Here is a 14,531-nt window from a genome sequence, read left to right as displayed (position 1 = left end):
CTGTAAACAAATAAGGATTTCACATAGATAACAGGGGTGATATATTGATGAATTCAAAATGTGAAAATGTAAAGAAGGACATAAAAATGTCTGTTCTAAATTTAATCAAACATTAATTAAAGAATCCTGTGAGGTAAGTGGTATTCCATTACATTTTTTTTCCCTAAAGGAAGGAGAAAGGACTGGCTTTATTGTCAGGTTTTACATTTCAAAAACCAAAAATGCTGAGGTTTCTTAGCAATTTTTGCCTAAGTTATACTTGTCTATGCAAGTGTACAAGTAGTGCTCTGCTGGATCTAGCAGTAGAAATGGATCCAGGAAACCAAGTCAGGTTATGAAGACCCTAAGCTTCCTCGTGATGCAGAGCTGGAGTTTGAATTGATCAGCATTTCTACAGAGAAGTGCTCCAGGCACTTAAAGGGTGGAGAACTTCATTTATCCTTGAGTGAAGAGTCCCTAGAAGGGCCATCACAAAGAAGAGATCATTGAATTGCTGGTTGTTTCATTTGACAAGGATAAACTATTAGGAAATCTACACTTCTACTTGACATGTAATTGAATTTTATGTTCAATCTCTAATTCAATCTAATTTTCTGCATAATAAGGATACCGTGATTAATGAAATATAAATGGTCAAATGAAAAGGCAGTTATGTTCTTCCTTTGTTCAAGGTTGGTATATGACCCAAAATACTACCAATCTGGCTGGACAGTTACAGTACAAAAATCACAACACTGATTACTTCAGAAACGTAGTTTTGCATTTAGGCTATGATTTGACCTGTTTTGATTTAGCTGAACTACCCCAGCCTGGATCTGAAGTTATCTGCAGCATAATTCAGCTATCTGATGGCACCCCAAGTGTGTGATTAAGCTATCTGACCTTCCTGTGCTATTCTTTCTTTTTCTACTCTTGGTTAGATTAGGTTCTGTCCTAAAATCCATTCTCTTATTCCTGCTTTTGATTTCCAGTTTAGAATAATAATAATGTTATTAATAATAATAAACAATTTATTTCATTTCTTCTCACTCTGTTACTGAAAATAATCCTTGAGATGTGTTACTTCAAATAAAATTAGTCAAAGCCACTGTTCCGCCTCCTTCACTCACAGGAGCACTAAATCTGGTGTGAACCTTTTGTTAACAACTCCTCCAGGACTTAATCCTTACACTTGAGTCTTGGTTCACGCTCCTCAGTTTTTGGTTTCATCTAGTTTAACAAGTGGGTTTTTATTTTTGTTTTTATTTTTGTTTTTAAATATTCCCATTTGCAAAGTGAATTTTATTTTGGTGAAATGTGGGATTTCATCCCTGTGTCCGTGGTCCATGTACACATGCTGCTGTTTCAGCTGCAGGCATTACTTGGCCCAGGTCAGTGAGAGGTGGCCCTTCTGCTCAAAGCATCTGCTGATGTCAGCAGTCGATCAAACAGCTGGTGTTGCTTGAAGCAGAATTTAATTCAGCTTCTAGGACGACAAGAATTCTACCTGCCATGCAAACAGATAAGGATTTACTGTTAGTACATTCTAGATACCACAGCTCTTTAGCTTTCAATTTTTTAATCAAGCAGAATTTTTAATCAAAACTAGCTAGCTGTGAGCGTGCAGTAGCAAAACTTTATCTAAAATGCAGATGACCTTTCATGCTCCCTATGTATTTTACTAATGCTTGAAAAAAGAATTAATTCTGTGTGCAGTCTGAGTCATTTTGCAATGAACAAGCTGTTATTTATATTTTAACATTTCCTGAAGAGACAGTTTCTATAGAACATCAGGAAGCAGCCATAAAATGAATATGGAAAAAAACTGGGACACAAACAAGTAGATGTTTTTTGCAATTGGCTGTGCAGAACCATTCCATAGCAAAAGGTAGGATCACATGCAGTAGAAATCGCTGGCTTTTGTGAGTTGACAGAAAATATAATTAAAATAAAGAAGTGACATCTTATGTGACAGAACCTGAGTAGGCAGCACAGCATTTATCACCTCCTGTTCACTAGCTTTTCTTTTTTAAAATTAGTGAGATTTATCTTATATGACGCCTACTCATGGTCTTGTTGGCATGAACGAAAACAAAAAAAGAAATATAGCAATGTAAAATAACACCAGGAGTTACTGCAGCCAACAAAAAGGGACAAAATCATCCCTTATGCTGTGTAATAGAACCGAACAAGAGCGGATACAGTCTCCAAAATGCTTTACTTCCCAGGGTTATTCATGTTTGGTTTTTAGTTTTGTGCTCATAAATTCTACTTTTATCTAGGGAAAACTCTAGATCAAGCTATCTTCTACAAAATGAGAGTTGGACTGACATCTTGATTTCAGCTGTGTAAATTTGACGTTATTCTGCCAGAGTCAATGAAGTCATTCTGGGTTTATACTTTAAAGACTTTAATCAGAATACGCCAGTGAGCAGGAAGATGTGGCACCTGAAAATCAGTGGTTGGTGCTGCTGTTTTTCTGTCAGGCTGAGAATTTTGACATCTTGCTTGCTTGGTTTTCTGTGCTGAGTTTTCTGATTCAGCCAGGCTGTGGACTGAGACCAGTAATATTCTCTATTAGGAGACATGGAATCTGGGAGGTTTCTGAAAACAAAAGCAAACCAAATCAAACCAAGACAAACCTAACTTAACACAGTTTAATTTTAGAAGACTCAAACAACCAATGATTTGGAATTCTGGATGACGTGACTTTAACAAAGAAATGAAGGAGTGCTGTCACGGAAATCTGCAGATAAGAGGAACAGAGCAGGGAAGAGGGTGAATAATTTTATGCATATATTTATTAAACAAGAGCTTGTAAAAGAGCTCAAGTATATCTACATGGAGTGGGTGGAAGGACTAAGCATGATCCTTAGAATAACTATATATACAAGGTTTTAAAAACCTACTTTTAGGAAGGCAGTGAGGTGAGAGAAAAGGGTGACCAGTATTCAGATTTTAATTTTTTATGTTGTTTCTGATGAGTCACTTTCCACTACCCACACTTGAAGAATGCTTCTAAATGTACCCCTCGGGTGCATGGAAGCACACACTTAATTACAAGCCAGTGTTCATACAGTGATGCCTCCTTAGTGAATGGGATGGAGGCCAACATCCCTTCCCCTCCCACTGCCCCTAAGATGCCAGTTAACACCAAAAGTTGAGGAAACCATTACTTGCAGTCCAGAGAGACCAAAAACAGCTGTTGTCCCTTTCTCCCCTCCTGCCTGGTGCACCTACAGCATCTGACCTGCAATCATTTGGAACAAACACACCAAATCTGTCCTTGAATTTCTGTGAATTTTGTAGGGCCCTTACATGGAAAGCAATGGCTTGGGCAGTATGTGGCTTGTCATTTCTCAAGCTCTTTTTATTCCAGCAACAAATATCTGTGATGAGTGTACCCAGTTTGTCTGCACACAGAGCCATGTACTGCACATCATGGTCTTTGGTTTTTCAGTAAGGATTTAGCACCACACAGACCTAGAAGAAAGGTGCATGAATGCAGCACTGCACCTTGTACAACACCTTGGTGCACATTTCACTGTGAAAAAGGAAAGGTGACAGGCTCAGGTGACAGACTCAATGCTGAGGAGTTCACTGTGTGATTTCACTCTGCACTGAGTGCAATGGGAGTTTAGGATGAATGATGACTGTTCTACTGTACAATTCCATTACCCTGTGCTCGTTATTTCACCTGTCCTTTTTACTTATTAAGTTAGCCATCCTCAGACCATCTGTGTTTTTGTAGTAGCACCTTGCAGCCTTGGAAGTAAACCTCACAAAAGCCTAGTAAAACATCTGTGACCATTTGCTAGCTATCAAGATATTTTAGGACATTAAACACCAAGCTGTGTGGATACCATGAGGCTGTGGAATGTGCTGGACACTTATCACAAAGTTTAAGGTGGATGAATGTCCAATAAGATCTGTTGTATAGCAGTGCACTCTTTTAAGAGGTATCTCTAGCAATGACAGGACTGTTTTACATAGAGATCTATGACAAACAGTGCTGTTGCCTTCCTGCAAGTTGCCAGTCTTAAAGTCATTCACATTCATTCATGTTTTCATGATCAGGGTATTGGCAACAACAATCAATTTGACAAAAGAAAAAAAAAGAAAAAGCATTGCAACTGCAAGTTACAAACTGACATGTCTCATTTAAGCAGTGTCACTTACAGCCAAATATTTAGACTCCAAATCAGGATAATGAAAAAAACATTTTCAGGAGTGTGGTGGAGCTTCTGTCTAATTGACACTTGTACTTCCCTGCAGCTGAAGAGGATAAAGTTTCACAGAAGTATGAGCAGGTCAACAGCCTGAGTTCCTGCAGGCTTGACACAGTTTGTGTGGACAGTGCTTAAATCAGTTACACCTTTTAATCTTCTTGCTAAATTCTTTTGCTAATAAGGAGATAGGTGAATACATAGTTTGTCACCTAGCAACCCCAGATGAGTTCTCTGAAGAGCTTTTGAATGAATAGCTGCTGATGGATCTTAAAAATAGCTGTTTTGTTTTGTTTGGTTTGTGCAAGTGAAAGGTGTGGTCCCCCATATGTGCTTGTGTGAAATGATAAGCAGGAAACTGAAGGGAGAGTGACACAGAAGAGGAAATAAAAATGGAATCGTATGGTGTAATTGGCATGCATATATATAGAAAATCTGCTTCTATTCTTTTAAGTCAGCTCTGCATAAACTTGCATGACATACCTCAAGTTCCCTGCCTATTCCATGGCATGCTATTCAAATTCAGAAAGAAGAAAAATTGGTTCAGGGATTCATTATTTGCTTACAGTAGGTTGTAAGTTTGTCAATTCTTGCCTGCACTAGACTTCACCCTTGGATTTTAGACTTAAATAGCAACTGGTAGCAATAATTGAAATTGCGTTAATGGCAGCAGCTGGATGTACAGGACAAGGCCAGCTGCAGTGGGGAGGAAGAGTGGCAGCTATGGGCAATGACACCCTTTGTATCCTGCTCCCTAAACAGTGCTGTAAGGGAGGGGGCCAGAGCCCTCTCAGCTCATCTGGTGAAGTCACACCTGGCCAGGACAGGGTCACTGTTATCCCAGAGCAGGCTGATGGCCTGCAGCAATTAAAAACCCTGTTAGTCTTTGGGGGCTGGGTTTCCTTAATACTCCCTCTACAATGACCAGCCCAATGATGCAAAGCACCTTCATGGCCACTTCAACTGACTGCCAGCAATTCCTCTTCCAAAGAATTGTCTCTTGGTGACAAAACTAATTCAGTAGTTTTACAAGGCCTGCTGCCATCTTACATGTCATGGGACATTCCTATGAGAAAAGGAGCATGGTCATACTATAACCAACTTCTCTTTGTTTGGGACATTGTATCCCAACTCAACAGCTTGGCATATGGTAGTAATAAATTACAGTGAGCTCTCATTGTAAATTGGCCCTGTACTGAGGGCATAAATTTGAATGATTGCGCCCAATAAGGAACAGAGAAGTTGATTTCTTTAGAAATCCAAAGCTTCTGATTTCCCCAACCTTAAAAGCCAAGAGTATTGCAGCTGCTATTTATTTTTGTAAGTGGAGACACTTCTTTCATTCATGCAGTAATTTAAAGCACATTATTTTTGTTCAGTGTAGGCACTCGAAGAATAAAGACAGCACTACAGAATGCTTCTGAATTCTTTAAAAGCTTTCTTGGGTTTTTCTTTCAGTTTCCAGTGTTTTGTTTGCAAAATAAGAAACATGTTGTGATGAAGCCCATATTTTGAAGCCTAAACTAGAGGACAAAAGAAATTTTTACAGAAAGTGGGAGAGAGGTCAGGTGGGTTGGTTAAAAACAAGGTGTCATAAATGTTTTTTGGCTCACTCTCTCTGAGGTTATCCATATCACAATGTAGGCCAATTTAAATTTAGTTAATGTAATAGTTGAATAAACCGGTTGTCAGTTGTGTTCAGCTTATCCTGCTGTCTGCAAAGGCCGTTCCACACACTGTCCACATATTTATTGCAAGCTGGGTGTGTGTTGATGTTGGCTCTTACACTGCCTGTGTGAGATGTGTGTGGCTGTGCATGCACACACCCCAGGGGTCCCTGAGCACAGCGCCAGGAGCATCCATTTGACACATGAGGAAGGGCACGAGGGAGGTCAGGCAAGGCTTACTCTGGTTCCACAGCCTGGTGGCAGCCTAAGAATGCTGGAGGTTTGGGAAAAGCCATGAGATGAAACCCAGGGTCCCCTTACGGCATGTTTGCTTACCTTCAGGGCCTTGATGAAAAATGTGAATGTGACTCTCCAACCTCATTTTCACCAGAGGGAAAAAAGATTTTGGCTAGCTTGTGGCAGCTAATGGGAAGTAAAAGCTCAGCAAGGTTCAGGCAGTTTGCAAAAGGCTCTTAGCAAAATTATCAAAATAAAAGGGAACTTCCTGTAGAGGCAGAAAATGCTTACATCTAAATGTAACTCTGAAGTTACTGACTGGGTCCTTTCATGCATTAGACACTGATAGTTTCCTCTGAAAATTAAGCTGGGCATTTCTAATGTACATTTTAAGGTCTAATTAGTATCCCATAGCATGGTGTGTGCCTGGCAGTACTGAGACACTACATTTCATCTCAGAAGCTGGTAATGGACCATCTGCAACTGATTGATGGCAACAGTGAAAAATGCTAACGGGAAGCAAGTTAGTGTGGTCATTTAACCATTTCATACTGAAATATACTTATATTTCCATGTAAATGTCAAAAAAGAGCAAAGATGTAACAGTGAGAATCTAAATATTTTAAGATAGAATAATTTTGTGCTGTTGATGATCTTCTTTCTTCTCTTGTATTGAATATTTTTAATGCCCAATTTGCTCTTAATTTTAAATATTTTTCCATATTTATGCTGTTATTATTCAGTCTTTTAACTTTAGTAAGTGCTAGATTTCAGAGTGCTTTTCTCTAATTCTGCCCTGTTATTTAAGATTCTTCTAGTTAGTTAAAGTTTTTATCCTTTTTTCCCCCCTCTAATGCTTCCAGAAGAGAACTGGACTGTCATGAGCTAACAGGTCTCTGTGTAGGCTCAGAAGTTTTATTTGACATTATTTTCCCCCTTGGTTATTTGATCAGGCTGCAATCAAACTTTCCATCAGTCTCTTGGCAGTATCTTGCCAGAGACATTGTACTGATGAAACACTGTGCTTTTGTGCGTAAGGATGTGGCTCTACAAAACTACATTTTAGGCAGGGGCTTCATCCTCCAGTTTGAAAGGACCCTCAGTAGCAGCCAGTGAAAGCATTGCCAGTGTCTTATGAAGTATGACTGATGTATGACATTTTCCTACATGAAAACCGTATGTACCATCACATTTTTTCCTCCAAGCCCAACTTTGGTCACCTACTGCTTGAATAGTGAGCTGCTCAGGGTGTTGCAAAACCACACAAATTACATGTTATCATACCCATGCAGTTGGCTTGCTGTTATGCAGTGTTTTTCTGTGACATTGCCATGTATCTGACTGGCCTTGCTCACTGAGCGAGGGATGTGAAGCCCTTTTTTGGATGCAGTTTCTTGCTGTGTGCTGGGGCAATGTGCTTATGGCCCCCAAAATCCTTGCCATGGCTGTGGTAATGGTGTAGCATTTCTGACTCTTGGCTGCCTGTCCCTTATCTTAGCTGTAGTTGGTGCTTATCATCGTCTCTCTTTCCTGTACACTAGATAATTAGTCCCTGAAGTTTGTCTCTTCATGTGAAAATCCTTCAGTTGCTAATCCACCAAAAAAGCTAAGTGTATTTTTAGAAATCCTGGGCTCTTACTTGCTCCCCCAGTGGATTTAAATTTTAAAAGCTAGCTATTGAGTCCTGCAACCAGGTCCTCCTTTTCATAAAACACAATACCAACTATGCATTTTTTATCAATATAATGTGGAAATGATGTTAATCCAGTATTTTGACAGCTATACAATGATAAAACTTGTAGAAAATAAGAGCTGAGAAAATAAGGTCTGAACAACAGGCAGGAAGTTAAGCGTTTAGTTTTTTGAAGCATGAAGTGCATGAAGTAATTTCAGGGATTCAGACATGAGGTCCACCTAGCCAAGTACTCTGTCTTTAACAGCAACCAATGAAAAATAGAGAAAAAAAAAAAACCCTGGGTATGTCTGCTGAACTTCCAGACACCCACGGTTTAGGCATTTTTTGAGACAGTATCTTTTCATGCCTAGTAACCTTCTGTGCACATTTTTTTTTTTAATCAGAAAAAGTGTCTAAAATTTTCTTTAATTTATGTAAACTTTCCTGTAGACAATACCCACACACAATGAGTTCTGAAGTTAAACCACATATCATTCAAAAAGCTAATTCCTTTTTCTTGGATCTCTGAACATTTTATTTGATGCTCCTAGTTTCCAAATTATGATTTTGTAGACCTTTATTTCATCCTTCTTTGATTTTGTTCTTCCAGGTTGAAGACTTCTGGCCTATATACTGTTTTCTTGTCCAGATGCTGTTTCTGCCTTGAGTGGTGTTGCTCTTCTCTGCATCATTCTCTGTACCTTGTTCTTCTGTATGTTCATGGAAACATCCTGAAAGCATACGGATGTTATGAGGGATTGCTCCTTGAACTAAGATTCCTCATTCATACATGAAGTGCTTCCTCTCCATTCTAAGGAGTGCTTTCCCTCTCTCTTTGTGGCTGTCTTGCATTTAACATGAGTAAGTTTGAATCTTGGGATTTTCTGCCATTCATAACCATTTTTATTTTCTGTTGTGTTCATTTGTACCTATAATAGCTCTTGGCAGATTACCATGCATTTTTGATGAAGGGAATTTCCTCCCTTTTCGGTGACTTTTTCAAGCTGTTTATATGTCTGAATTTACTAGTGCCTATCCAGAGCTTAGTATTACTTTGAGTGTGTGTGTGAGCCATAATGAACAATTTTAGGCTGCAGTTAAGAATGGTCCGTTGAATCCATTCACAAGGAACAAATGTGAAATGGAAGATAGAGATACTATAAAATTACTTTGCTTCACTATGCAGGCAAAGAAGCTTATTCTTGAATAAAAAAAGAAGCTAATGGATGTACATTAGCAAACATGTAAGTGCCTAGGAGATACTGGATAAAGAATTTTAGACTTTTCTTGGCAATGTGGATTTTCTTTGTAATGAGTTGTAGGGATCACTTCTCAGTATGGAGAATAAGCTAACAACAATATTTGACTTTGTTTTGGCTTTGTGGTTTGTTGTTATAGAATAATCATAACGCAGACTGGATCAAAGATAAGTTTAATGAAGCAGGGACTTCATCAGTATTTTGAATTCCATATCTCATGACTGGATTAAAAGGACTTTAATGTTCCTTGAGGAGAAAATGTGTTGGCCCTCTATAGGACAGCCTCAGAATCCCAGCTGGACTTGATACCATATGGCCAAGATTGTACAAAGCAGAAACAATCTTCATCCCTTCCACTGTGCCTACATCTCTGCTTCAAAAAAGTTTAATGATTCACGTATTTGTGCTTAGGTGTGAAAACCAATTTATATTTTACCCTTTTTCCCCCTGTACTTTGTAACTTCTGGGTTTGAATGGGCTTTGAATTTTCTTTTTCTTACATTTGTACAACAATAATGTGAAAGCGTTATAGGTGTATGTGTGTGTGTATGCTTGCTTTTTCTTTTGGTCGAGAGCTTAAACAGTAGAAACCATTTTGTTCTCCTTCTGTCAGGAAAGAGCTGTTGTTTTTGCTTTGCAGTCCATCCTAATTTGCACCTGTGTGCAAAGGGGACTTGAGGGAAGAAGAGAATTCCTGTGAGATTGGGTTCATTTTGCCACAGCCAACAGAGGAATAGGAAGGGTCAGAATGGGGACTGCTATTTCTAAATGATGATGTCTTTGCAAAAAGTACCCCTTCAGGACTGGTATTTACCACTGAATCCTTAGTGGCAGAAGCAGCAGCCAGTCTGGCTTCCTGGAGATCTGCTGGAGGCAATGCAGGACCAATGATGATCAATTTTCACCTTTTACAACCTGTTATCTTGCCTGAGAGCTGAAGTTGCCTACAGCTCAACCCTGCAACACCGTATCAGAGTACAAGTATTGTATTCTTCAGCCCTTCCCCAGCAAATCTGGATCACGTGGCAACATAAAGCAAGTTAGATCCCAGATTGTTAGTGCAAGAGAAGATTTGTGGAGTTTCCAATAAAAACTGTAGTGATCTTGTGGAAGCCCATACAATTTACTCTGATGGACTTTCAAAAAGAAACATTGAACTACCGCATTTCATACATTTGTTTGGGTGAAGACAAGTGAACTAGATGACTGGATCACTGCAGAGAAGCTGCTTTTGTGCTAATTGACAGTTGAAATTAGGTAGAAAATTGCTCAGAGGACTGGAATTTAGTTACACAAATTTAAAATTAGAAGAACATTTTGTACTTTATGAAGGAAACATATCTGTAACATTTGGTACAAGCTAACATTAGTCAGGGTAATTAAATTCAATGTTTTTAAAGATTAATAAATGTTTTACTTCAAGTAGTTTAGCAGGCACAGAACTAGGAGGAAAAAAAGTATTGCTCTGCTATATTTTCTTCTTTCATGTGTTCTAGTATATTAATTTGCCAGGGTCAAAGAAGTGGCTGGCTGGGTGGATTCTCTTGATTTCAGGTAGTTTTCATAAGCAAATTACTGCCCTAAGGAGATAAACCACATTTTTGAAAGTCATCTAAGAATTTAAAAATAGAACTGACTGAAAAACTATTTTCAGTTTCAAGAGAAGTATTGATTTATTATTTACCTTGGAAATAACCTGGAAGATTAAAAAAAAAAAAAAAAAAAGGAAAACCGGAAAACCTAATCCCCTCCCCCATGCTATTTGCAGAAGTTTTCATTGCAAGACAAATTCTTGACACCTTCACCTAGAAAGAATTAAAAGAGAAGTTGTATGAAACTGTTTTCCTGAATTTCTTACCTTCCAGACTCCTGGAGAGTAGGTACACATCAAAATGCTGAGGCCAGCAGGAGTGATACCAAGCCTGCTTGGTCAGCCAAGCTCTAAAGCCTGCGACGGGGAGATGGAGCTGTGACCTCTGAGATAGGGGAGGCAATTCTTGCAGTCAGTTTGGGGAAACTGGGATTTAAGAACCTTTTGGAATCTTCAATATCTGTGTCCTCTGGGCATTCAAGCAGGATCCCACAGTTGCTTGATAAAACCCTTATGCGCCTGCCTGCTCACAGCAAATCCCCAGCACAACAGTCAGCACTGCTACAGTGGAAGAAATGAGGTAACCCCCACTGGTGAGCATGTGGCCCTTGCTGCACGTGAGGTAAAACAGTTTCTCTGCAGTTTTACTGTTATTTTAAATCTCAGCTCTATTTTTTATTCAGTTCTTATTTTTACAAAAGCATTGTATAAATATAATATCTCTGCTATCAATGACATTTTAAAAATGCTGATAAATAGTTTAGTCTTTGTGGGACTGAAAGAACTTACACTCACTCTGTAAGGTCTTGCAGTAGCATCACTTAGGCAAAACTATCTGATTACTTGAAGAAAGGTGATATCCCATTACATGGCATCGAGTATTCCCCTCAGCCATATGGTAACCAGCCAGGTCTCTTCTTTTACCTGGGAGCTTGTACTATGTCAATAAAACCCCAAACCAAAACACTTCATGCAGCATTTGGAGATACATGATAGCAGAACAGGCTATCCCCATCTCTTAAGATATTTGTAGATGCCAAGCACAAACTAACCCTCATTATACCAGATGTATGTAATAAGAAGAAAAAATTCTGCTCCATAAAATTTACTATATAAATTAGACCAGAAACAGTATGAATCTGACAATAGGCCATGCTAGATAGGATGGGGTGATTGTGGTAAGTGATTTTGAAAGCAATTTTATTAAAAGTCATGGATCTTATAATTATTTTTTCTGTTAGGTGGCTCATTTGGTTGGATTTCTTTTTTTGTATGTTTGTTTTGGTAAAAGGGCTTATTTTTTCCCTTTCTATTTTTCATGGACAGGCAAGAGAGTGGGAGTAGACTGTGCTACAGCAGAAGTGAGCAGAGGAAAGCTCATTTGCTGGAAGCAGTAGTTACAGGGGGATCAAGTCAAGCCACAGAACTCATCCTGGCAAGCGGAACTTGTTCGCACGCAACCCAGTCTCATGAGGAAAAAGTCTTTGCATTTGGAGTATTGCATGTTGATGCCTTCTGTATTTGGACCTCTAACAGTGATAACTTCAGAAAGGAGGCAGGGAGGAGTGTGCAGCAGTCTTGTTATAAGGGCAGCTTAAGAAAACAGATTTCCCAGCCCAGAGAATCAGCAAAAGAAGGGACAACAAAAGATTTGATAGGATATAGGCAGCATTACTTGGAACCAGCTCTGTTAATCAACTAGGAAGTGAAAAAGAGACACTATTTGAGATCTAAACAGCAAAATCACAAAATAGAGTAGTCATTATTTTGAACACGGGGTATGGAGAGAAAAGGTACTTGGTTAGTAAGCACCAGTCTCTTAGAAAATGTAGGAATTGTAAGTAGCAGTTCCAAAGAGATGGAAGTGCTGGCCAATTAATACCTGCAGATATAATCTCTATCCTGTATTTAAAATCAATTCACCTTCGTAGAAAATGTGTGTGGATCTTAAAAATATTTTTATGTAGGCAGTTCTGAGAGTGAGATTGAAGCTGTGTGTTCCTCAGTATATAAGGCTAATCACTAGAAGAGGTCAAAATTGATGGCTCTCTCATAATTTTGAATATTAACATTTTTATTTTAAAAGGTTTTAGAAGGATTTTAGAAAGGAATTTTGATGTAAGGAAGTTCATGCAAATTAAAAAATGACTAATATTTGATGATGAAGAATAAAAGATGTCAGATGTGAGTTTTCACAAGAAAATAGGAAATAATGCTAACAGAACTCGCTAAAATAGAGATGGCTCAAAATCAACATGCATTTCCAAAATAAGAAATTTTAATGAAGGAGAAATAGTGAAGTGAGCATGAGGCTGAAGATTTTTCAGACCTCTGCATCAAAAACTTCTTCTGGACTTGATCATATTCCTGCTGGGTTCAGTAAATTTTTTCTGACATTCAGAGTCAAGGGGTGGGGGAGAAACCTGTTTGTTAAAAATTATTATTATGGAGAATCAGAAATGAGTACTCATTACTGAACTCTGGGAGAAGATTAGTCAGCAAGCAGCTGGCTTTGACCTTGGAATGCAAAGATGCAGGAATGTGTGGGAGTCAGAGAGAACTCTGTCATCACTTGACTGACATCCACCTACTCCTATAGAAGCATTTGGGATGCACATTCTGCCTTCCTCTGGAAATCAATCTTTTGGGAAACAGTTTTCTTAGAATGCAATTTCTTAAATTGCTCTGCAGGAAGGGGATATGCTATGAGGAGCAAATGGGAAGTTTATAAGATCATTCATGTTACACAGCAGCCAAGAGACAAAAAAATACCCATGTCAGCTATTATGAGTTCGGTAAACTCCTAACGATTGACTGTGACATTGATTTTAATATGCAAATTAAGGCAAATGTGTTTAGTGTCAGGAGAGAAGAAGGAAAATGAGAATCAGTTATGATTAAAAATCCCATACTGTGGCTGGGAAGGAAAGGTATTCCACTGTCAGTGAGAGGTATGGTTGACAGAAATATGTAAAGAATGCAAAGGAAGAAACCTGTATGCTGTGCTTTGTAATGAGGAATGAGACATGGAATGAATGCAAAAAGGAAAATTTAAGAATTATTGTCTTTAGACTAACACATACAATATTGGTCTGTGAAGTAAATAAGCTTAGCATATGTATCTGTAGCCTCCTTACATTCTACAGAAATCAGTATTCAAATAACAAAATAAAACATATTGAAAAAAATTGTCTTAATTTTCTGGTTTATGTACTGTAACTACTCACATAAATGCTATTGGTTCCTATTAGAATTTAGATATAATTCCTATGGTGATCTGAATTTGTTATGCTCCCCTGAATGGCTGCCAAATGTGAATTGCTGTAAAGTGAAATTAAATCGGGTTGCTTTCAAATATATAAGTATATATAATATAAAAGTAGAAATATTGGAAATAATGTTCTTTCTGTGCTACTCACAGGAATTATGTTGAGGAATTTTAAGCAAATATATATAAATGTCTTTCATGACATGATAAATGAATTACATAAAGCACCTTTATAGATTTTAATTCACCTTCATTAACTTGAGTCATCGTTAGGCTTCAGCCTTCTAGAGGCAGAGCAGAGCAGAGACTCCCACATTCTGTGATGGGACAGCCCTTAATTCATAGCTGCAAAGGCTGTGCTTCCTGGCAGAAAGGCACTGAGAAAGCAGTGCCCTGTTTGCACATGGCCACTTGTATAGGTCAGGTTTGATTCCCTTCTCCATTGAAAGTCAAGGACATGGACATCACCTCCAGGTGAGAGAGAGGAGCACTTCTGTTCCCTCCTGCAGGACACTGTGACTATGAGGCTTATTAAGTGGCCAAATACCACAACCTATTCCTCAGAAAGAACTTTGCACATTTGCCAGGTAGATGATGACTGCTATGTTAGAGTGACGATTCCAGCTAGG

The 14,531-nt window shown here is 38.6% G+C and overlaps 1 long non-coding RNA gene across 4 annotated transcripts in view; it reads right to left on the bottom strand.

Annotated features, from left to right (window-relative positions):
- Window positions 1–202: 202 nt before the first annotated feature.
- LOC108445257 overlaps window positions 203–14,531 on the bottom strand; it is a 69,741-nt gene continuing 55,412 nt past the window's right edge. The window contains exons 6-9 of one of the 4 annotated variants that reach the window (XR_001860058.1): window positions 10,902–11,019; window positions 8,360–8,515; window positions 2,428–2,583; window positions 203–1,486 (exon numbers count right to left, since the gene is read on the bottom strand). This is a non-coding gene — a long non-coding RNA (uncharacterized LOC108445257). The remainder of the gene's footprint in view (window positions 1,487–2,427; window positions 2,584–8,359; window positions 8,516–10,901; window positions 11,020–14,531) is intronic. The other 3 variants (XR_001860059.1, XR_001860057.1, XR_001860060.1) reach the window with 3 other exon arrangements.

The sequence above is a fragment of the Corvus brachyrhynchos genome, unplaced genomic scaffold (assembly GCF_000691975.1).
Source record: "Corvus brachyrhynchos isolate BGI_N302 unplaced genomic scaffold, ASM69197v1 scaffold11, whole genome shotgun sequence".
In the NCBI taxonomy this organism is placed as follows: domain Eukaryota; kingdom Metazoa; phylum Chordata; class Aves; order Passeriformes; family Corvidae; genus Corvus; species Corvus brachyrhynchos.
This window is presented reverse-complemented; position numbering and strand designations above follow the sequence as displayed.